Source organism: Dasypus novemcinctus, chromosome 6, assembly GCF_030445035.2.
Source record: "Dasypus novemcinctus isolate mDasNov1 chromosome 6, mDasNov1.1.hap2, whole genome shotgun sequence".
Lineage (NCBI taxonomy): Eukaryota > Metazoa > Chordata > Mammalia > Cingulata > Dasypodidae > Dasypus > Dasypus novemcinctus.
The window spans coordinates 96,933,425-96,958,890 of record NC_080678.1 but is presented as its reverse complement, the minus strand read 5'-3'; the positions used below and the strand labels follow the sequence as shown (position 1 = coordinate 96,958,890).

The window sequence follows — 25,466 nt, the reverse complement described above, 5'->3', positions numbered from 1 at the left end:
AATACATTTCTCAAAAAATACAAAGAGACTGAAATTATACAAAGCACCTTCTCAGATCATAATGGAATGAAACTTCAAATCAATAATAGACAGGAACTAGGTAAATTCACAAATGTGTGGAAGCTAAGCAACACACTCCTAAATATTCATGCCTGGCACCTCAGTCCTGCCAAGTAATAGGCTACTTCTTACATTTTCACACAATTATTATGCCCCTCTACTACGAGATCTTGCCATGACCATGGCCCATGTTACAGGAAAGAAAACAGGCTCAGGAGCCAAGGCCCTGGGGCCTGGGCCTCAGACTCTGGAGCGCAGGCCTGGCTGGGGCTTCTCATCTCAGCTCAGGATGAGCCACCTTCCCTGCAGGGGCCAGTGGCCCAGGCAGGGTGCAGGGCCCAGGCTGGCTGCCCATACCCCCAGAGCCACCTGCGGCCTCTGTCTTGGCCCTGGGGAGGGCGCCCTGTGAGGCGGAGCTCAGCCCTGCTCCAGGTGCCCGGGGTCTGTTTCCAGTCAGGGTGGGAGGGGGCCAGGCCCCCGGCCCATCTGACCCTGCATGGCATGCTGCCTCTGACCCTACTATGTCCACTGAAGGAGGCCAGCAAGGACAGGCAAGGCTGGGCATCTCAGAAGCAACACGTGCTGTGGGGTCACTCGGGACTCAGAGGCATCTGGGCAGGTACTTACCTTTGAACTTGGTTCTGCTGAACTTGAATCTGCAAATAATGTCCTTCTTATTCAGGGCATTCGCAAAGTCTCTTCCGTGCACCTTGATATCAGGGCTTTCTGCAAGGACAACGCAGAACATGCTTGTGAGGATGCACTCAGGGCTGTGTTCCCTTGGCTCTTCCTTTCAGGACAGGCTGCCCCAGAACGAACACCCAAGGTGACTCAGGCAAGGAAGCAGCTGTGGGTACACCACCTCTGGGGGACACCGCCTCTGAGCAGCCTCTTCTCACCACTGATTCTTAGAAACCCTGACTGTGCCCTGCCAGGCCTCTCCTTAGGGTGAGCTCCACCCCTGAAATCCCATGGGGCTCCCTAAAGCCAAGGGATGCTGGCAGTGGGCAGTCACCCCTTGCTTTACAGGTGAGAGCAGAGTTCAGCCCAGGTGGGGAGGGCCTCCAACACTCGCAGACCCGGCACCAAAAGTCACAGTCTAGCAGGTCCCTGCTGGCCATGCTCAGCAGGGGCCCGCAGCCATGGCCAGGGAGAGGGCTCCTGCCCAGTTCCCGGGTGGGTGCGGGGCTCAGGATTCCACCTCGGGGAGGGGGCAGCTGCCGGCCGATGAGCAGGCATCCCTGCCAGGCTGGGAGGCCCTTCTCCTCCTGCACTGAGCTGGGGCATGCTGGACGGTGAGCTTGGCCATGTCTTTCCTCCATGCCTGAGCTGCGCTTGTCGGGCTCCCCGTCCTCTGACGCTGTGACTTGCAGGTTTCAAATGGCCGCTCAGTTTTGTGCGGTGGGGATGATGGCTAATTTCTTCTGTGTGATGTCTGTCTCATGTGTTCCTGTGCTCCACCAGCTGGTGCTGTGTCGAGGGGACTCTAAACATGCTTTTCCTTTCTTCTTGTTTGTAAACATTTTTTTTTGAGAGGGGAAAAATGTACTTGCACACACATACCCACAAGCACCCTCACAGAGCCACTCACAAATGAGCAACTTCGTGCACACTTCAAACACACTCACACACCACACACATTCACACACACAAACACATGCACACACATATGGACACCCAAATATAAACAAAGGCACATGCACATGCATATGTGCACACACCACACATCCAAACACACATATTCATGCTTACACATCCACATGCATACATTGCAATACACACACACACTGCATGTACATAGACAGATACACACACAAACATGATTCTCACACACGCCCATGAACACACAAACACACATGGATATGTGTGCATGCACATATATGCACACATACACAACTCAAATACACACCTGCATGTACACACATGATGATACCCACATGCACACACATATGAAGTATGAAACACATACACACAAACATGCACACATACACACATACAGGTTCATGCTCCTCTTATACTCGTATCTGTGCACAAAAGCATGCCTGCACACACACATGATTGTTCTGGTCCACTAGGCTGCTGAAAGCAATATACCAGAAATGGGTTGGCTTTTACAGTGGGGATTTATTAGCGTACAAGTTCACGGTTCTGAGCCTTGGAAAGGTCCAAATCAAGGCACCATCAAGATGGTACCTTCCTCCTGAAGACCGGCTGCCAGTGACCCTAGCCTCCTCTGTCACACTGCAAGGTCCTTGGTGGCATCTGTTGGTCTCCCTCCTCTTCCAGGCTGTGTTGCTTCCAGCTTCTTCCTTCCATGGCTTTCTCTCTTTGTGTGGATTTCATTATCTTATAAGGGACTCCAATAAGAGGATTAAGACCCACCCTAAGCCAGGCCTTAACTGAAGGAACCTCATCAAAAGGCCCTACTTACTATAGGTCCACACCCACGGGAATGGATCAGCTTTAAGAATGTACTTTTCTGGGGTCTATACAGGTTCAGACCATCACACTCCACCCCGTGAACTCCAAAAAGACATATTCTTGCCATATTGAAATACATTCATTCCATCACAACATCCCAGAAGCCTTAATTCATTTCAGTAACAATATTAAGTAAACTTCTCATCAAAATCAGTTACAGCTGTCATCTGTCCTGGGGCACAATTCCTCTGGCTGTGGACCTGGGGACTCAGAGAACAAGTTACCTGCTTTCAAGAGACACAGAAGGGATAGTCATAGGGCCAACATTCCCACTGCCATAGGGAGAAATTGGAAGGAAAACAGGGGTCACGGGTCCCAAACAATTCAGAAACCCTTCAGGGCAGACCCATGAGATTTCCAGGTCTGAGAGTCATTATGGAACAACGGTGTGACCTCAGGCCCTAGTACATCAGAAGCCCCACCCTTTCCAGGTGTTTGACAGGGTCCCTGCCTTCCCCAAACACTAGGGTCAAGGCTCCAGCATCGTCAAATGTTGAGGTGACAGCCAGCTCTCAGCCCCACCTTGTCAAGCATCTGGGTGGCAAACAGCCTCTCCATCATCCCCAAGGCATCTGAGAAATCTGGGGTGGTGGCACTCTTACAACAACAAGGCAAAAGTTTGCTGCCTCCAAGCTCCTGGGCGTACTCACACCTTCACATAGCAGGGCTGACCTCCAAGCTCCCAGGTGTACTCACACCTCCACATGGCAGGGCTGACCTCCAAGCTCCCGGGCGCACTCACCCCTTCCATATAGAAGGGCTGACCTTCAAGCTCCCAGGTGTACTCACACCTTCCACATGGCAGGGCTAACCTCCAGGCTCCTGGGTGTACTCGCACCTTCCACATGGCAGGGCTGAACTCCAAGCTCTTGGTGTACTTACACCTTCCACATGGCAGGGCTGAGCTCCAAGCTCCTGTGTGTACTCTCACCTCCACATGGCAGGGCTGACCTCCAAGCTCCCAGGTGTCTCACACCTCCACATGGCAGGGATGACCTCCAGGCTGCTGAGTGTACTCACACCTTCTACATGGCAGGGCTGGTCTGCTCTCTCGGCTGAATACTGTCTACAGTCCAGACCTCAGCTGCCATGGTTGTGCCTTTGAAGTCATTTTTCCATCAATCTACCCCATTTCTGTTCCTTATAGACCAAACCGGTAATGGCTCCATTCGTACAGATTTTGCAAAAAACTTGTTGGTTTCACAGGTAGAACACTGGGGTCCAGGCCATAAGACAAAGGACCTTCTGGAGATCCTCCCTGGATGGTTGCATTCCCAGTCCTGATGCACACTGATGACCGGCTCCCTGTTCAGAGATGTTTACACATGGGGCACTATTCTCTGGAGACTCGCTTTCCAGAAGCTCAGAATTTACCAAGTCATCAATATCTGCTCTCTTTGTGCCCATCAGTTCAGTCCTCACTTATCCCTTTCCTCTCACATTTTACTATGAGCTTCAAGGGAAGCCAGGCTGCATTTTCTACATTTAGTCTCAAATCTCCTCAGCTACATTTCCAAGCTTGCCATTTCCAAATTCTATCATCTTCCATATGATATCAGGACTCAACTTTGCCAAATTCTCTGCCACTTTAAAACAAGGATTGCCTTTCTTCTAGTTTGCAATGACACATTCATCATCTCTGACTAAGGCCTCATCGGAAGTTCCTTTAGCATCTGTGTTTCTACCAACAATCTCTTCAAAGTACTCTGGGCCGTTCCTATCAAGCACCACCCAATTCTTCCCACCTCTACTTTTTATCCCATTTAACAGCTTTTTTTTTTTTTTGTATTTTTTAATGTTATTGAATTATATCACTCATGCATAAACATAGATAAAGAATTAGTGTAAGAAACATATAAACCTCATACAGGGCTCTCATACCTCATCCTATCACCAATACCTTACATTGTTGTGGAGCATTTTTTACTCATGATTAAAGAGCATCCTTAAAATACTACTAATAACCAACGAATCTTACATTTGGTTTATTTTTTCCCTAACCCACCCTATTCTTATTATTTTTTATGTTTATATCATTTATACATGAACACACATAAATAATATGTGTATAGAAAAGTTGTGAACTTACAGAGCAAACATGCATAACATCATACAGGGGTCTCATACATCAACTCACCACCAACATTTTGCATTGTTGTGAGACATCTGTTACAAATTATGAAAGAATATCTTCAAAATCTTACTCCTAACCATAGTCCTTATCTTTTATTTGGTATATTTTCCCCCCAAACCACCCTGCTATTATGTTTTTAATGTATTTTTATGATAGAAGCTACAAACTTACAAAACAATCATGTACATGTACAGAATGCTTATACAACATCCCTCTGTCAACACATCACACCATGGTGGAACATTTGTTACAGATTATCAGACAATATCATTGACCATTACTAGGTCCATAGCATATATTTGGCACACTTTTTCCATACTCCCACAGTATCAACACAGTACATCTTTAACATAGATGCATGAATATTACATCACTGCTGTTAACTACAGCACATAGGTCACTCCAATTGTTTTCCCATGCTTCATCACATTCCCACCAACCTGCAATAGTGATGTACTTCTGCTCTAGCTCGCAAAGAACTCTTGCATCTGTACCATCAACCACAATTCCCACCCACCTCTGGTTTTACTGTGTTATTTAGTCCCTAGGTAATTCTCTAGCTTTCTGTCAATTGGCATTTACATTCCTAGACTACCATTTTCAGTCACATTCCCATTTATAAACCAGCTGTTACTCACTATAATGTGGTACCTTCAACTCTATACAGTTCCACACTTTTACAGTAAGGTTAATTAAAACTTTTACATACATTAAACATCAGTGGTATACCTCAGTCCTCCTCTTATCTCCTTTAAGACTCCACCACCTACCATTAATATATTAAAATTATTTTCCTACATTTTCTTCTAGAAACTTTATGGCTCCTGCTTTTACATTTAGATTTTTGATCCATTTTGAGTTAATTTTTTAGAAAGTGTGAGATATAGGGAGTCCTCTTTCCTTCTTTTGACTATGAATATCTAGTTCTCTCAGCACCATTTGTTGAATGGACTGTTCTGCTTGAGTTGGAGATGTTTGACAGGCTTGTCAAAAGTCACTAGACCATAGATGTGAGGATCTTATTTTTGAACCATCAGTCTGGATCCATTGGTTTATGTATCCGTCTTTATGCCAGGACCATGCTATTTTACCACTGTAGCTAGGTAATATGAATTAAAGACTGGAAGTGAGAGTCCACCAACTTCACTTTTCCTTTTAAGATGTTTCTGGTTATTAAAGACCCCTTACCCTTCCAAATAAATTGGATAAGTGTGTTTTCCATTTATTTTTTAAATGCTGGTAGAATTTTTATCAGGTTTGCATTGAATCTGTTTATCAGTTTGAGTAGAATTGATATCTTTAATGATATTTAGTTTTCCAATCTGTGAGCATGGAATGTTCTTCCAATTATTTAGGGCTTTTTTTTTTTTTTAACAATTAGTTGCAGGTTTCTGAATAAAAATGCCTTACATTGTTGGTTAAGTTTATTTCTAAATATTTGGGTTTTATCTTTTGTATTTTAATTTCACTATTCTTTTTACACTTTTACTTACTTTTACTGATATGTTCTTCATTTGTAGAATCTCTCTTAAGCCTCTCTCTCTCCTGTCTTTTCTTTTCAGGCTCCTGCACTCCCTTTAGCATTTCCTGCAAAGCTGATCTCTTGGTTACAAACTCTCTCAGTCTCTGTTTATCTGTGAATGTTCTAAACTTTCCCTCATTTCTGAAAGACAATTTTGCTGGATACAAGATTCTTGGCTGGAAACTTTTCCTCTTGCAGTATCTTAAATATATCATACCACTGTCTTCCAGCCTCTGTGGTTTCTAATACAAAATTGGCACTTAGTCTTATTGGGTGTCCTTTACATGTTACGCATTGCTTTTCTCTTGCTATTCTCAGAATTCTCCCTTCGACTTTGGCATTTGACATTCTGATTAGTATGTGCCTCACAGTTGGTCTATTTGGATTTATTCAGTTGGGAGTACATTGTGCTCCTTGGACATGGATATCTATATTCTTCAATAGGGTTGGGAAATTTCCTACCAGTATTTCTTCAAATATTCCTTATGCCCCCTTTCCTTCTCTTCTCCTTCTGGGACACCCATGACATGAATGTCTGCACTTCTCTTGCTGTTATTTAGTTCCCCAAGACCATGTTCAATTTTTTCCATTCTTTTCTTCATCTGGTCTTTTGTGTATTTGCTTTCAGAGTTCATTTCTTCAAGCTCACCAGTCCTTCCTTCTGCATCTTCAAATCTGCTATTATATAATTCCAGTGTATTTTTAATTTCATTTATTGCACCTTTCATTCCCATAAGATCTGCTATTGTTCTATGTATGCTTTCAAATTCTTCTTTGTGCTCATCCAATGTCTTTTTAATATCCTTAATCTCCTTAGCCATCTCACTGAATTTATTGATGTTTGTTTGAACATCTATGATTAGATGTCTTAACTCCTTTATGTAATGTGGAGGCTTGTCTTGTTCCATTAACTGGGCCATATCTTCCTGTTTCTTGGTGTGGATTGTAATTTTTTGTTGCTGCTTGGCATGTGGCTACTAAATGTATTTATTCTGGGTGCAGCTTCTCTCTTTATGGCTCTTGCCTTTTCTCCCTTGCTCATTATTTAGTATGAGCCAAGGATGTCATTGGTGCTGTAAGCTGTGGAGGTTCAAGCTACCCTCATTGCCCCAGGGACTGATGATGGTTCCCCCAGTTTTCTCCTTTGCCAGGGGTAGGGACAGAGCCGCAGCCTTGTATAATAATCCAAGTCATACAGGCCTTGACTGCAGTTGCCCAGAGAGACTGATGAAGCTTCACGCCCCTTTCTTCCCTGCCTGGGGAGGAGATGAAGCTGCAGGTGTGGGCAGCAATATATGCCATGCAGGCCCAAAATGATGACAGATGACCTGGTAGACTTCTGACTGTTTGGTCCGTGCCAAACAAATGAACCCACAGTTACCCGGAGAGGCTGGTGCAGGGCCTGCCAGCTTCCTCTCTGCTAAAGGTGGGGCTGAAGCATAGGCTAGGACTGTAGGATGATCTTGGTGAAAGAAGCTGGTCCCTACCTTCAAAGTAATTTTCAGTCAACCTGGCTTACCCTCATCCTGGGGGATGGAGTCAAAATGGTGGCTACTGGCCTCTTTCAAACTTGGACTGGCTCAAAGTTTAGCAATTCTTAGGATTATATTTGAACCTGCTGAATTTTCTAATTAGTAGTTGAATTTGGTGCCCAAACATCTCTTCCTGGTTTTTTGGAAGTGGAATTTCCAGTTCTAGACACAGAATAGCTCCTGATGTTGCAGGATATTTGTCTGGTCTCCTGGAAGCCCCAAACAGGTGTTTTAGACAGCTCTGGGGGATTACTAACTGCCCTGTAGCACAAACTGACTCCAGGAGCTCCTTATTCTGTTGCCATTTTGCTGGTTGTCCCATCTAACAGATTTTAAACATTTTTGGTATTTGCAATAGCAGCTACCCACTTTCTTATTACCAAAATTTGTTCCAGTGTGTGAGGCTGCCAAAAGTAACATACCAGAAATGGGTTGGCTTTTTGAGTGGGGATTTATTTGCTTTCAGATTACAGTTCTGAGGTCTTCTTCCTGAAGACCACCTGCTGATGATCCTGGACTCCAATGTATGTTGCATGGCACATGGTGCATATCTGCTGATTTCTCTCTTCTCTTCTGGGTGTCCTTATTTCCAGCATCTTGCTTCTGTTGCTGTCTTTCTCTTCTGAATTTCATTCACTTTAAACAACTCCAGTAATAGGACAGAGAACAACCCTGGGCTATGCCTTAAATGAAGTAACCTTATCAAAAGGGAAAGACCTTACATACATTAGGTTCAGACCCACAAGAATGGAATAGCTTTAAGAACCTGCCTTTCTGGGGTCTATACAGCCTCAACCACCACAACAACACATGTACATACACACACACACAAACACATGCCAACACCCACATGCACATATATACACTCATGAAAAGGCACACAGATACAAACATTCACACCCATATATATTCACACACATACACACATGCATATCCACATACACACATGGATGTACATACACATGCACACACATACCTCTGTCTACACCAGTGACACCTCAGCCCTTACCTCCCATGCAGACACTGGTAGGCTCCAGATATTTAATTTCAATACAGCTCTTCTCAATTACCTAGAATCCACAGTGGGCAGAAGGGCAGGGCATGAGCTGTGGGGAGATTCTCGACAAGCCCCTCCTCACTTTCAGCTTCTCATGCCCATCGGGCTTCTCACGTCCAGTTTCCACTCACCTGGGAACTGATGCTTGACAGGGAGTTCAGATCAGGGACCCCAAACACATGGTCCTTGGAATGTGCAATTCCTTCCAGCTACGAGAGAGAGGAAGTGGTTGGGACGCACAGCCAGGGCATGGAAGGGGCAGCTGGTTCCACAAATGGGACAGTGCCTGGCCAACACATCAGGGTCTGGGCAGTGTTTCCCTGGAACTAAATCCTTCATCTGCAGCAGAACTCATGGGGGATGGCCTCCACCCTCAGCTGGGGTGCAACTGAGCCCGCCAACCCCATCCTTTAAAGTGGACGGGGTAGACCCAAGTAATTGGGGGGGGAGGGTTAGGATGGCATCCCTGGGCTACCTGGGGAAAGCAGCCTCTGACACCTGCCCCCAACCAGGCTGAAGGGCGGCCCCTGCATTACCTGTTCTCACTTACCTGTTTTTGCTCAAAGTCGTTCGCACCAATGGTGAAAACGATCGCTCCCATCTTCCGAGCCTTTCGAGCCTAAGAGAAAGAAGGCATTGAGTAGAACTCCCCAGAATCAGTGCAGCATAATGGCTGTAATGATGGATTGGACTCACTTCCTCCACAGCCAGCCAGTCTGCCCCTTGAGGTATTTTTGCAGCCGTCAGAGCATAGACCACTCTGGTGACCTTCCTACCTGGAGGACAAGCAAAGAGGGGCCAGGTGGGAATGGCACTTGGGGTGCACCAGGGAGCCACAGCAGCAGAACTTCAGGGCTGCCCATGCTGGGACACGGCCCAGTGCCCCACACCAAGTCCTCGCAGGCAAGGTGTGGGCAGCTCACCGGGACGCATGTGCCAGCCACCCTACTCTGCAGGCTTTCAGCAGAGAAGGGCCTGAGCCCAGGACCCACCTGGCAGACAGGAGACCGAGCCCAACTCAGGGCCCCTCCTGCCTGGCTGCCCCACCTCCCCCACCAGATGGTACCACCTTTGCCAGGAAGGGAAACCCAGCTAGTGCACCTGACAGGTGCAAGACTCCAGAACAGCAGGGAGACCACAGGCTGACCTGCTGTAACGGGTGGGCTGCAGGTTTAGGGTAAGGGCTCCCTGAGCCGGGCTGGCCTGGGGGTTCCTGCCAGTGTCCTGGGCCCCAGGGCCCCTGGCCAAGGCCCTTGACAGGGGACCATGCGCCCAGCCAAGGGCTCTGCAAACCCCAATGCAGGCCCCTGAGAAGCCTGGAAGGACGTCAGTCCTGGTCTGAGGACAGCACCCAACACCATCAGGGAGGGAGGCACAGGGTGGAAGGAAGAAGAGCCGAAAGCCACAGTGCAGCTCAGAGGGCTCAGCAGGCAACAAAGGGTGGCAGTCGAGAAGACGTTCCGTAAATCAAACCCTATGTCTGCGTGGGGCCTTCGTCTGCTTCCTTTTCTTTTCCCAACTGCAAATCAGAGAGGTAAGTGGCCTCACCTGGACACACCTGCAGCCTCTCAAATCCAAAGGTGCAGGCAGATACCTTAGTTCTCATAAAGGCGAGGTGGGTATTATCTTAGCCTCCTCGTACAGAGGAATCTAACTGGGAGACCGTAAGGAACTTCCTCCAGCTCAGAGCTAGAACGTGGGGGGGGGATCGGGACCCGAACACGCTGATGCCCAAACCCGGCTTTGCCCTCGACCCCTGAGAACACAGAGGGCAGGAGGGGGCTTACCTTGAGAGCTGGGTTTTCTCATCATCATATTTGCCTGCAACAAAAGAAGGAAATGTTGGACAAGGGGGTTAGATGAGCAAGGAGCCCTCTAAGAATGTGATACAGAGGCATGAACTCCCCAGGCTCCAGCAGCTGTACCTTCTCTAGTCCTACATTCACGTAGGAAGATGACACCAGATTACGCTCACGCATGAGTCTCTAAAGACCTTGTTGAAGATATTCTCTGAAAGGCAACATGGGGAAGGCAGTGGAGGTGGGCGTGGCCCTCCCACAGCGGCTCTGCATGGACGGGCAAGGACGCTGGTGCATCTCACACGCAGACAGGGCTCCGCTGTCTCCATGGGCTCGGCCTGGCTTGCTGGGTGCATCCCTGACCCACAGCAGCCAGCCCCCAGCCCCAGGGGCCCTGCCTCTGACCGTCCACTCCACAGCGGGGGCATCCCTGCACGTGCAGCTGCGAGGCAGTTGTGACAGAAACGAGGGACCAGTGTTTCTGTGGAACTCCTGGGGGACCCCTGGCAGGTGGCCCATGGGAGGCTGAGTTTGGGAAAACTCGTCCTGCTTCTCCACTGCCCAACCCCTCCCCTGTTCAGCAGCCCCCTGGGGGGGGGCTCAGTGCCACTAGATGCTTGTGTCAGTGCTAGAGGAAGCAGCAAATAGGCCTAAGAGGGTTCCTGGGCTGCTGGGGGAGAAAGGCCGAAAGCTGGGAGGAGGGTGGGTTGTGGGCAGAGGGGGGGCAGTGGGGGCAGCCTCACAGGCCCGCCCAGCCCAGGAGGTGGGGCTGGGACCCATGGAGGCTGGTGTGCAGGCTCCCCCTCCCTGGGCAAGCCCCTCCTCCTGCAGGTGCCTCTTGCCCTAGGACCCCCCCTCCCTGGTCTCACTCTCCTGACAGCCCAGCTGGGGCCACCCAGTCCCTGTGCTCTGGCCTCTGCCCCCACAGCAGATCCACCAGGACCCTGCACCTGCCACCCGCGGCCACACGCTCTCCACACCCCCCGGGGGTCGGGCTCCCTCTGCTCCCAAGTCCAGGGACCCTTCAGGCCCTACCCCACCCCTCTGCCCACCCCTCCTCAGCTCGGGCAGGGAGCATCTGTGGGAGCACCAGTCCCAGGCTGCCCCAGCTCTGCTGCAGGCCATGCACCCCCAGGGCTGCTGCTTGAGGACTTCGGGCTCCCTGCACGTGTCCTTCCTGCATGGCTACCGCAGCCACCCTGCCTGGGGGGGCCTTCCTGCCCCAGCCCGCTTCCCCTGGACACCACGGCCCTACCCAGGGGCCTTCCAAGACTTGCTTCCTCCCACCTCCAAACCCACATGACCCCCACTCCTCCTCCACGCTCTCACCCCTGCCCAGAGCATCAGCCCTTGCAGCTCCTCCTGGAGTACCATGGGGAGGCCTGGCCCCCCCGGCACCCCCCTCGGGTGTTGCCTCCTGCCTCCCCTGCTGCCCTGGCTTCCCTCCAAGGTGCGGGCAGTGTGCTGTGCTCCAACCCCAGGCACCACCCCCAGGCTGACATGTCCCCAAGGCTCCTTTGGCTCCCCATCGGGGTGGGGCCCCAGCACTGGCATCCCCAAGTGCCTGGACCCTGCGGCCACCAGGCACTTCACCAGCCCCACCTCCAGGCTTTGTGACCCCATTCAGGCCACCACATGCCCCCACCTGTGCCTGTCCCATGCCTGCGGGACCCTGCCCTTGGGCTCCTCTTTTTGACCCACTCTGGCTTCCCCAGACCCTTTGCTCCAGCACCCTGACTGCCCCCATTGTCCCGCCTGGTTTGGACACTGCGCCCCCAAATCTAGAGGGGGATGAGCAGGCACAGAGCTGGGCTCACAGCACAAGAAGGGCTGAGACGGGACATGCACGAGTCTCCACCAGCCCCCCTGGGTCCCTGGACTCTTCAGAGACTCTGATGAAGGGACTTGCTGCCAGGGGGTGCTCAGGACAAGGGAGACAGGGCAAGGGGTGAGGAGAGAACAATGGGGGAGACAGTGCCAGGTGCCAGGCATCCCCGAGGAACCCGGGTCCTGGGTGAGGGCCAGCCTGATGCTGGGGCTCGCTCCTCGCTGCCCTGTGGGGCCTCTGGGTCTGCCGAGGGCATCCGGGGGTCTTACTCGTCTGACGTGAGGTCCATGGACACATAGGCCTGAGAGTCAAACATGATGAAGGCGATCCGCATTTTCGGGCTGCGAGGAAGCACCCACTCATGAGAGGCTGCTCACATCTGGAGGCCGCACACCCAGGCAGCCAGGCCAGGCCCCCACCCAGCCGCCCCCTCCCCACCGTGTCTCACGTCTGGGCCCACTCCCCACCAGGCAGTGCCGACAACTTGAGTGAAGGACTTGGAGGCTTCACGCAAGAGCGGGTGCCAGGATGGCATTCTGCCCACCCCTAGAGCCCAACACCCCAGAAGACGCATGCGCACACCTGCGCACACCTGTGCACACCTGCGCACACCTGCACACACCTGCAGTGACATCGAGACCTGCACTCGCATCTCTGAGGCGTCTCCCTTCTACTGTGATATTCTTGCAGCTCTGTCCCTCCTTCCCCTCCCCCATCTCCCCTCCCCCATCGCCCCTCCTCCAACAATTAGCCCTCTCTGGGGAGCTGGTCCCCACCTCCCTGTCCTGGCCATGGATGGATTTTACTGAGCTCCCTCCCCTTGGCACCACCCCTCGGCCACCACAGGGGGCGTCCACTGGCATCTGTCCATCTGTCCTCTGCTCTTGTTCAGAGCCCTGGGCTCGGGGCTCCCACCCGAGGGACGTGCAGGCCCCTGGAGGCTCCAAGGGATGTGCGTTCTGCCTGGTTGGGGCCGAGCTCCCACAGCCCAAGGGGCCCGCAGCTCGAAGAAGCCATACTTCTTTAATTTATTTGTGATGTCGGCAACAAAGCTGTAAATGCTCCTCCAGCTTTTCCCCACAAACGTCGACCTGAGGACAAGAGGGCATGGGTCAGGGGGACGAGGTGCCCTGACGGGCAAGCAGAGTTTCTACCTGTCCCCCAATTCCAGCTGCCTCTCTAACAGGCGCCTCCCTCCCGGACACAGCCTTGGAGAGCAGCAGCCCTCAGGCCCCATGGCACATCTGGTGAGCAGGGAAGGGGGGCACCCCCAGCCTGTTTGCCCAGGTCAGAGGCGCTTCCTGGACCGGGACCTTCCAGTGCTGAAGCCGAGCCAGCCCCAGGCAGATGGAGGTGTGGACCCTGGAGGGGCTGAGAGGGCCAGGAATGGGGGCGATGGATTGGCTGGCTGAGCCCATCAGGTGCTGACCAGCAGGGAAAGCCACAGGCCCTCCCACCCACACTTTCAGGCTCTTTCACCCTCTGAGTAAATGGAGAAGCTTCTCCAGGTTGTATTCAGTGCCTGGAAGAAGTGAGGTGTTTGGAGGAGGCTGAGGCTCAGAGCCCCTTCTGGCCAGGTGGGAAGCTGCTCATATCTATGTATCTCCCCTGGGTTCAAGGTCTTTGCACATCCATAGATCTGTTGTGTACAGCTTTGTGGAGCTGGGCATGACACAGTTTATGGAAGGAAGTGGTAGGTGCCTGGGTTCCTTGCAGGCCTGCGGTCTGAGGGCCTGCAGAGGTAAGTCATGGGGGCAAGGCTGGCCCAGGAACTCCTTGTTCCCTGCTGGCTCTCTCCCTAGATCTGTGACCCTCAAGTCCCCCCTATGCCATGCATTAGAGGGACCAACCCACAGGGAGGCCCTTCCTTTCCCTTCCAGCAATTAATGTATCTTTCGGCAATTTGGAGCTCTGTATCCCATAAAAAACATGTTCTGAAACTAAATCCATTACTCTGGGTATGAACCTTTGAGGATAAGGACTTTGATGAGGTTGCCTCAGATAGTATGTGGTCCAGAAAGGGTCCTAATCCTGTTACTGAAGACCTTATAGGTAAGGTCACAGAGAAAAAGCCACAAAGGGAGCAGCTGGAAGGTAAAAGTCAACAGAGCCTAGAAGAGAAGGGGGAGACCAGGAGAGGCTGCCATGTGCATTGCATCATGACATAGGGGCTCAGGACCAAAGACCTAAACAGTCTGCCCTGGGAGGCCAGTCTTCGGGAAGAAAGCATCATCTTGGCTTGGACCTCTCTAGCGTCAAAACTGTGAGCCAATAAATTTTTGTCTTTATTTTTCAATGTTACATTAAAAAAATATGAGGTCCCCATATACCCCCCACCCCCTTACCCCACTCCTCCTACAACAACAACTTCCTCCAACATCATGAGACACTCACTGCACTTGGTGAACACATCTCTGAGCACTGCTGCACCACATGGTCAATGGTCCACATTTAAGTTCATACTCTCCCCCAGTCCACCCAGTGGGCCATGGGAGGACAAACAATGTCCAGTAACTGTCCCCACAGTATCACTCAGGACAACTCCAAGTCCTGAAAATGCCCCCACATCACATCTCTTCTTCCCACTCCCCACCCCCAGCAGCCACCATGGCCACTTTCTCCACCTCAATGCCACATTTACTTCCATCACTAATCACAAGTCCAGAATAGAGCATCAGCAAGTCCACTCTAATCCATAATCCACTCCTCCATCCTGTGGACCCTGGGATGGTTATGTCCACTCCACCTCTGTATCAAGAGGGGGCTTAGCTTCCACTTGGATGATGGATGCAGTTCTCCTGTTTGCAGTTGTAGGCACTCTTGGCTCCCTGGTGTGGTGGTTGACCTTCTTCACCTCCCTGTTAGCTGGCTTTGTGTTTAATCCAACCCACTGTATGGTATTTGCTTTAGCAATGAGGAAACTAAAACAAATCTCCATGTCCTGTTTACAGACATTGCTATACACGCAAGATCAACCTTCTCCTCCCCTCCTTCTTTACTGCCTCCTCTAGGCTGTGTCTAAAATGGTCAGCAGGGCAGTGCTCCAGGGTGTATTTACCAAATACAATGAATGTGCCTTACTGATAAAAGAGGATGTTGATGTGGGAGGAGTGGGGGTGGGAGGCGGGGAATGGGGTATATGGGAACTTGCGTTTTTTAACGTAAGAGTTGTGTGATCTATTTATCTTTTTAAAAAAATTTAAATAAGTAAAACTGCCAGCAGACAATGAGGAAACTAAGGACAGATGGTTCTAAAGATATCAGGACTATCATTTATGGGGTATTTATATCCCAGGCACTTTTTATGCATGACTTCCAATTCCAGGACAACCTGATGACCCAGTATTACTATCATTTCACACATGGGATAACTGAGGGTCAGGCAGGTCAAGTCGTTGGCCACACTTTCTGGGGCTAGCATGGATAAGAACCCATCTCCAATCACAAAGCACCTGCTCTGCCCTTTGCAGGAGGTGCAGGCACTCTGGGTCCTCTCTAGCATTGGACAACTTCTGGACTGCAAAGCTCTAGCTTCTGAAAAGGCACCCACAGTACAGACTTTACCCTTCTCAGCCCACTGGAAAAAGTACAAGGACCCTCCTTTTCCTAGCTAATGCTAACACTTCTCTCTACTCTTCTCTTCAAGCCCTGACTGAAAAGGGCCTTTCAAAGAATTACAATTACAAGAATATTTATAGGAAGCAAGAGTCATCAACTCGCACACACCATCTAGGAAAGTTCCCAGTTTGAGATGATTTTGAAGGAAGGTCTAGACTACAGAAAGAAAGCAAGGGCTTATGGCCAGTAGAATGAGTCACAGGATACCCAAAGACTGGAGAAGGACACAGTGTGGAATAGCAAAAAGCTTCTGACACAATGAGCCATGATAGTGTTTTTGTGCTCCCCTTTTAGATGAGAATGGACAAAGATGGTCAGACACTCGAGGAACACCTCAGCTCTTAAAATTTGTGACCAAAATATCGGTACCTACAGCAACAACCAGAAAAATTCAGAAGAATTAGTGAGCGGGATAAAACGTAAAAATTCTGCAATTCATAGTCTCAGAGAATTAAGAGAATATCTATGAGAAAATCAGGAAGTTAGTTATACAAGAGGGAAGCTTCTACATAATCAGAAAACATGGGAAACTAAAAGATCCCTGAAGTAACAAGATAAAAAATAAACATAACAAATCATTAAAAACTAAACAGCATAATAAATAGCTCAGGTATAAACAATATTTATATTGTAATGGCAAAGTAAGCAATAAATACTTAGTCTGAAATTATTTAACTCTGTTAGGAAAATGGAAGAGGTCAAGAGATAATATGTAAACCTAAATAAGAAACTGCAGTCAGTACAACCATGTTATCAGAATAATGTGCAACATGCTCACAAAAGAAGAGGTTTTGCAAGTGGCTGCTTCTGGAAGGTAGGACTGGAGGTCAGGAGATGGGAGGTTTAATTTTCAGTTTAGATGGGGCCATTCCTACAGGGTATGAAAATGTTGGTCCATGCAAGGAAACATGACCTAAAATTCAGAGTTATCTTCATAGTGTTGCCGTAAAGAATGTCCCTGGGCACTGGACATGTGTGAGTGGAGGTAGATTACCAGTGCAGTTCTATCCCCAGGTGGAGATTAAGCCTGCTGACCTGTGAGGTCACTAACCACTCTCTGAGCTGTGAATCCTGAAACCAAGCAGCAAACAAGACAGGGTGGAAAAAATATGTTTCAGCATCAAACCTGTACCTTCCTCCTGATCTTCCCACTGCCTGAATATACTGAGGTCAGACCACAAAAGCCACATGGGGCCATTGGCCTGCAAGGGCTTCCAGTGAGCCGCTAGGTCTCAAGCATCTTGGGGAGAGGCCCCAACATTTGGCTACTAGGAGTGTCTGGAGCAGGCTGATGCTTCTTGGGCAGTGAGATGACAACTCCCAGCAGGAAGTGGTGGATGGCATGAGTGCCAGAGGAAAGGACAGGAGGCTGCAGGTGGGACCAGGCATCCCATCCAGCCTTTACCCTGGAATGCCCTTTATTCCACACCTGCACATCAGCCACAGGTGCCTCCTTGTGGCCTTGTGAGGGGTCCTGAGAAGGTGAAAACAAGAGAACCTGGATGGCCCTCTGAAAGGGAGAGCACAGATTAACTGCTGCCTTGCCTGTCTCTGTTCATCCTTGTGCATCTGCTGCCTTCCTAAGGTCAGTTCCTGGAAACTGACTTAATCCAGCAGTACACCAGCATCTCAAGGATGCTTAGAAAGGGGGTACAAGTCACAGCCAAGGCTGTAGGGAAGCTGTGCAGCAGCCTATTTCATGGGTTGAAAGAATTTTGTTGGAAGACTCCAGGCTCATTGCCTCGGGTCGTTGGCTAGATCTCTGCTGTGACACTGGCTCAGGCCTTGTGTGAACTGGGGGTCCAGGTTGCAGCCCCCTGAGGCAAGCTGTGTGAAGTCTCAAAGAAAAGATGGACCAAGTGCATGTCAGAGGCCAAAGGGAGATGAAGGGACACTCAGAGATGCCCAGGAGAGGAGCAGGACAGGCAGGGCCTCTCCCCTTTTGGAAGAGTTTAGGACAGGTTCTAGATCTGTCATCAGCCTATCAGAAGCCGCTCCTCAACCATCTACTCCAGGTCCAAGAAAGAATTAACCAGCTGAAATACTTTGGCCTTCCTTCACTTAAATCCCCCCCAAATTTGGCTGCAAACCCCAGAGATGAAGAAGCAACAGGACAGTCCAAATCCAAGGCACTCATGGGGAGGCTGTACACAGAGCTGGTTAAGAAAGAACTGAGGGATTTTATGTCCTGACCTTGAGATCCCCAAGCATGGAGAAGGGCAGGCCTGGCTCACGTCCCACAGAGACTGGCCTGGAACCCAGATCGGGATGCTTGGCATGTGCTCTGAGGCCTGGGTGCTGCCAGAAAAGTGCCATGTCGCGGGCAGACAAAGGGTGTGGGTGGGTACTCTGGGTGCTACAGAGAGCAGTGGGGGTTGGGGGCAGCCCTGGATGTCCCTTCCCACCTCCCTTGCCTGTGGGGCTATCCCTCCACCAGGGGGCTTCGGTGTGGGCCCTGGAATGGCAGAGGCTATCCCAGCTGCAGGGATCTTGGCTGACAGCTGAGGACAGGCACAGCCAACCCAGCAGAGACCCAGGCGAGGGCTTCCTCACTCAACCTGAGCCTTTCCTTTTCTGCAAAAAGAACCGAGAGTGGGCCTGCCTCATTCTGGATGAAACCTGGAAGGATAAAGCTGCAACTGAGAAGGAACATTCCTTCCTTCTTCACAGGGTCGTGGCACTGGGCTGCGTTCCTCTAGGCGTTGCCATCCAGCCTGATGGAGGCAGGGCTGGAGACCGAGGAGGAATGGCAGTGTGGGGCCCTGACTCACAGCCCCCAGAGCAGAAAGTCAGTCAGGGACCCTCAGGGACTGCAGCACACCATCAGCAAATACTGGAGACTGTGGGAAGAGCATGTCCTTGATAGGGCCTTAGTGTTGGACTTCGAAACCTGTGAGCCAATAAAAGGCTGTTCTAAGCTTACTCATTGTGTGCCACAGCAGCGACGGCAAACCAAGACAGATTTTGGTACTGGGAGTGGGGTGCTGCTTTTAAAATTCTCTAAACATATGGAAGTGGCTTTAGAATTGGATAATGGGTGAGGGTTGGAAGAATGTGAAGCCCTTGATTAAAAAAAAAAAAAAAGCCTAGATTACTTTGAAGAGAAGATTGGTAGAAAAGTGTATATTAAAAGTAAATTGTATACAATTTCTATTTGGTTTGATCCTAAAGTTTTGGTAAGGAATGGTGGTGATGGTTGCACTGCATTGTGAATGTAATTAGCAACACTGATTCATAGCCCTGAATTACATTATGAATGTGGTTAAAGGGGAAATGTCAGGTTGTAAATATGTTACTAGATTAAATTTTTTAAAGAAAACTTAGGACTGTACAACTCAGGCAGAGAATCAAATTGTAAACTATGGACTACAGTTAATAATACAATTATAAAATGTCCTTTCATGAATTGTAACCAATGTAAAACACTAATGTAAGGTATTAATAATAGGGTGGTATATTTGAATTCTTTTTCTTGCATGATTTTTCTGTAAGCCTACAACTGTTCTAATAAAAAAAAAGAAATTGGCAAACAGAAATTGGTATTTCTGGTGAGGGTTCAGAAATAACTGAAAGGTGTAGAGAAAGCTTCTTATCAACTTAGAGAATACTTGTATTGCAATGAACATAATGTTTGTAGAAATATGGACATCAAAAGTGCTTCTGGTGAGGCCTTAGGAGGAAATGATGAATGTGTTCTTGGAAACTGGAAGAAAGGCAAATCCTTATTATGTAGCAATGAACTTGGTGAAATTGTGTAGCTAAGCTGGATGGAAGACAAAACTTGTAAGTGAGCTCTTGGATGTTTAGCTAGGAAATTTCCAAGGTAAGTGTGGAAAATGCTGCCTGGTATCTCCTTGCTATTTTTAGCAAATTGAGGGAGGGAAAACAAGCCTAAAAGGAACCAGCTATTGATGCTTTGGAAAGTTCCCAGCCAATCAAGACAACATATTCTGATTAGGCACGGAAACATCTCTATTAGGGCCCTCCCCAAGATTGGAGGAAGGCAGCTCCCAAGAACACGGTCCCTCAGGAGGCTTTGGTTGAACTGAAATTTGCAAAGATGAGGTGTATGACTCATGGATCCAACCAGCCACTTCAGAGGAAGTCAGGCTTGGAAATGCGTTTATCCAGGAAGGATCTATGGGAAATCCTTTCGTCTGGTAGCATGGGCACTCTTGAACTGCATGCAAAACTGACAAGAATTTTGAGAATTTTCTGAGTACAGGCACTGCCAGCCTTGGCACAAAGGGTCAGAGATGGGACAAAATCAAGAAAAAATGACTGCAGGGGCAGAGCCATGGGAGCAGAAGTCTGGGCTAACTTCTCCTTTGAACTTCAGTCCTTGCTTCCATCCTTCCTCCTTCATATCCATTCTCTCCACAGATGCCAAAGGCTCTTTTGAAAACACAAGTCTGACCCATCACACCTCTGATGAAGGCCTCCTTTCAATGACCCCCAAATGCCCTTGAGATGAAGAGCAAACCTTATTCATGGCCCCAGGTCCCTGCTATCTGGCCTGTCCTCTCCTCTTCCTCTTCCTTTCTCCCCTTCCTTCCTTAAGCTCCTAGACCACCTGACATCTGCTTTCTCTGGATCTCTGCATAGGCTTTGCCCTCAGCATGGAGTCCCTTCCCTAGAACTCAGAGGTGCCCTGGTCAAGGAAGTGGGCACACAGTAGGGGCTCACCCACATTTTCCAAGTCCATCCAGTGTAAACGCCTGGTCCCCAAATCCTGGGTGTTCCTGAATGGGAGTGATAACCAGAGACCCTCCACACAGCTAACAGATTTTTTTTAAAATTCCCCCTGCCCCTTGCAGGTTGTTTGTTGTCTGCTTTCTGTGTCCATTCACTGTGCTTTCTTCTGTGTGTCTGTATATTTATTTTTATTTATTGCCCCCCCCCTTTGTGGCTTGCTTTTTGTCTGCTCTCTGTGTACATTTGCTGCACACTCCTCTATGATTTTACTTGTCACCCTTTTAGTTGCGTCACCTTGCTGGGTTGGCTCTCCATGGCGTGCAGGTGAGCCTGCCTTCACAAGCTTACCACCATATGGTAGACGGGAGCCCAACTGATTGAGCCACAGCCGCTTCCCTAACAGAATATTTTTGCCTCCAAGACCACATCAGCAGCTCCCAGGGACCCCAGCCATTGGTTTAGGACTGGGTCCTGGAGTTGCACACTCCAGAGTTTCTATTCTGTCTCCAGGTCTTCCTTCTAGAAGTGTCAACAGATCACTTTCAGTGTGTGAGCCTCCTCCTCTCATTCTCTACAAAGTAAGGGTAATGCCATTTACCCACAGTGTTGTCAGACACTCAGTCAGGGGCGTTCACTTCCTCCTTACACTTACCCCAGTCCAGGCCACAACTCACCTTCCCCACTCAAACTGTCAAAAATTTCATGGCCTCTGCTTTCAATATGGGTTTGGAATGTGGCCAATTACCATATTCTCCACCAACCTATATCCTCCCCATCATCTTCTCCAACCCCCACGTGAATGAGTGCCGAGCTCAGGAAATAGGGCACATTAGTTCCCTGGGGTTAAGAAGTCCACTGTGGTCCTGATAAGACTTCTGCACCCACCTCTGGCCACATGCCACCTTGAGGATATGCAATATGTATACAAGGGCGATTTCTTTGGCAAGCTCAGCATATACTCCATTTTCATAATCCAGTAGCATCGTGGACTGACAATTGTATAGACTGAGTTTGAGGAAGGGACCGTGTAGAGCATCATCAATCCTAGGGTCTGATCTGGGCCATAGGCAACTTGAGTTGCTCACCCTGTCCCTTGCCCTCCAAGGATACCTAGAGGTACCTGTGCTTCCTCCCCTCTTTTAAGAAGCCAAATGAGAGCTATTAGGAGCAAAATAGTAAAATAGGAAGTATTAAAGAATCTTCCCTCCACCTCAAAAAAAATGAGCTAGAAAAAGAGAGTGTAATTAACTAGGGGGTAACCCCAAAACCAGATCAGACATTCAGAACAACGATGGGAGTTCAGGATATAAGGAAAGACTGCCAAGAATTCAGTTTTTGTAATGAAGACTAGAAACCATGAGACCTGCAGTGCTGGCAGTGGAGGTGGCACAGCTATGGAAACATGTCATAGATTCTAGGAGTAGCTGGCTGTAGTCACTGTGGGCAGAGGAAACATCAGTTTCTAAAAGTCTGGCTGGAGGTCAAGGTCAGTTTGGGAAATCCTGAGACACAAGCACACATGCTAAGTTCAGTCTGGGCCCACTCAGCAGAAGGGGGTTCTGGTAAAGATCAAAGCATCTTTATATTTGGTCGGTATCTGTGATGGTTAGACTAATGTGTCAACTCAGCCAGGTAATCGTACCCAGTTGTTTGGTCAACCAAGCACTGGGCTAACTGTAGTAAAAGGGCATTTATAGGCTTTAGTCACCACTGATTTTACTGCATAGATAGCTGATTACATCTACATCAATCAGGGAGATTTCTGTCAGCAAGGAGTGACACTTTATCCAATCAGTTGAATGCCTTAAAAGGGGAAGTGATTCAGCACTCAGAGAGAATTTCCCATCTCATCTTTGGACAGCCAACATCTCCCAGAAACTCATCAAGGACCTTCATTGGACATTCATCAGAGCCATGCTTTGCAGCCTGCCTGTGGAACCTGGACGTGTGCAACCCCACGGTGACATAAGAGACTCTTATAAAATCACATACTATTGACAGATATCTACTATTGATTTTGTTTCTCTCGAGAACCCTGACTAACACAGTTTCATTTCTCTTTTTTTGTGTATTTTCTGGTGGATGGGTCATGAAGGACCTGCAGAGACACAAGCCTTGATTTTGGCTTTCCTGGCAACAATAGCTTCCAGCTTTCCACTGGCATCTACTTAGAGAATTAAGGGGTGGCAGACATTTTTGGAAGGGGTGAGGGTATGTTTTTTTTCCTTATTATTCTACTCCCTCACTTTTTGTCTTTTATTTGATCTGGAAGACTGAGGAAGGCAATAGCTAGCCTGCAGAGTGACCACAATACTCGAAACTCAAAATGTCCAATTCTCAACCAAAAATTACAAAAATGCAAGGAGAGAGGAAAGTATGACTCATTTGCAGGAAAAATGAATTCAAAAGAATCTTTTAACAGAGGAATCCCAGTCACTTGGATTACTAATCAAAGATCATAGATCAATTCTCTTAACAGGACAAATGAACTAAAGGAAACCAGGAAAACAATATATTAACAAAATTATTATTTCAATCATGAGACAGGAATTATAAAGAGGAATCAAATAGAAATTCTTGAACTAAAATTATTCTAACATGAGGAAAATTCAATAGCATGAACAGACTGAAACAAGAAGAAAGGATCAGCAAACCAGAAGATAAGACCATTGAAATTATGCAAGTTGAGAAGCAGAAAGAAAAAAGAATGAAAAAGTGAAGAGAGTATAAGGAAATGGTAGGACAATATCAAGTGTACCAATTCATATGTCATAGGAATCCCAGAGGTAGAAGAGAAAAAGTGGAAGAAAGAATTCTAAAAGAGATAATTGCCAAAAATGTCACAAATATGATGAAAGATAGAAATAAACTAATCCAATAAGCTCAATCAACGTCATGATAGATAAATTCAAAGAGATCTACATTAAGACACATTTTAGTGGAAATGGCAAAGCCCAGAGATAAAAAGAGAATCTTGAAAACAGCAGGAACGAAGTGATACATCTTGTAAAAGGGATGCTTAGTAAGATTAACATTTGGTTGTTAATTCAAATATATGGAAGACAGAAGGCAATGGCATGAAAGATTTGAAGAGTTGAAAGAAAAAAATGACTGTCAAAAGAAAATAATATATCTACAAAAGTTCTCCTCAAATATGAGGGAGAAATTGTGATATTTCCAAATAAACACAAACTGAGGAAGTTCATTACAAATAGACATGCCTTATAAAAATGTTAAAGGAACTCCTTCACATTGAAAGGAAAGAACACTAGGCATCAACTCCAAGCTGTTTGAAAAATAAAGACCTGTGGTTTAGGTACATATATGGCTAAATGTAAATGTCAATATTACTGCAGTGTCATTTCTAAAACCATCTTTTATTTATTATATGGCTTAACGTTCAAATGCATAAAGCCAACCATAATGATACATTATAGAGCACACATGTAAGAAGTACCTTTCAATAAATGTAACATAGGGAAGGAGAGAAATAGGAAAAGATTATGTATAAACTATTGAAAATAAACTATAATAGATCTGTTATGTCAAATGTGATCCATATGTTAATCACAAAAATGTCCAAATTATCTACACAAATGGAAATGAGAAATGATTCAAAATGGGTCATGATAAAGGATCACCTTAGCAAAAAAGGTAGATAATAATGGAGCAAAGGAGGGATAAAAATGGATGAGACATACAAAAAGCAAGTAGCAAAATGCTAGAAGTCTTGCCTTTTAAATAAATACCTTAGTGTAAATGAATTAAACACTCAAATATAAAGGTAGAGATTGGCAGAAAGAATAAAGAAGCATGATCCAACTATATGCACTTACAAGAGACTCATTTTTATTCCAAAGACACAATAGGTTGAAAGTGAAAAAATGAAAAAGAATGCCCCAAGCAAATTATAACCGAAAGAGAGCTAAGATGGATATCTGATAACTTTCATATCTTAAAAAATATATGGTAAGCAAACACTCTTACAAGAAACAAAGATGGTTATTATATATTGATAAAAGAGTCAACTAAAATAGAAGATATAACAATTATAAAACATATATGCATGTAACAACAGGGCCCCAAATACATGAAGAAAAAGTAGAAAGAGCTGAAAGGAGAAATAGACAGTTCTATAATAATAGTTTCAACACACCATTTACCATAGTAGATAAAACATTGAGACAGAAAATCAGCATAGAAATAGAAAATTGAAATAGCACCATAAACCACCTAGAACTAAGAGACATATATAGGGCAATTTACCCAATGACACAGAACACATACATCCTTCAAGTGCACATGGATCATTCCACAGGAAGACCATATGTTAGGGCATAAGACTTGTAAATTTTAAAAAATGAAAATCATACAAAGTAACTTCTTGGAGCACAATGGAATGAAGCTAGAAATCAATACCAGAAGGATCACTGGAAAAATTATAAATATGTGGAAATGAAACTACAAACTCTTCAAAACCAGTGGGTTGAAGAAGAAATCACAGAGGAAATTAAGAAGAGATCTGATGCGGGGGCATTTTCAGGACTTGGAGTTGTCCTGGGTGGAACTGCAGGGACAGATGCTGGACATTGCATGTCCTACCATGGCCCACGGGGTGGAGTGGGGGAGAGTGTAAACTACAGTGTAAACCATTATCCATGTGGTGCCAAAATGTATTCGCCAAATGCAATGAATGTGCCACGATGATGAAAGAAGTTGTTGATGTGGGAGGAGTAGGGT

At 47.5% G+C, this 25,466-nt stretch overlaps 1 long non-coding RNA gene across 1 annotated transcript; it reads right to left on the bottom strand.

Annotated features, from left to right (window-relative positions):
* Nucleotides 1-8,738: 8,738 nt before the first annotated feature.
* LOC131278990 (uncharacterized) lies at nucleotides 8,739-9,405 on the bottom strand. Its single transcript, XR_009186337.1, has 3 exons — nucleotides 9,337-9,405; nucleotides 8,918-8,995; nucleotides 8,739-8,799 (listed from the first exon to the last, which is right to left on the bottom strand). It is a non-coding gene; the product is annotated as an uncharacterized lncRNA (long non-coding RNA).
* Nucleotides 9,406-25,466: the final 16,061 nt, after the last annotated feature.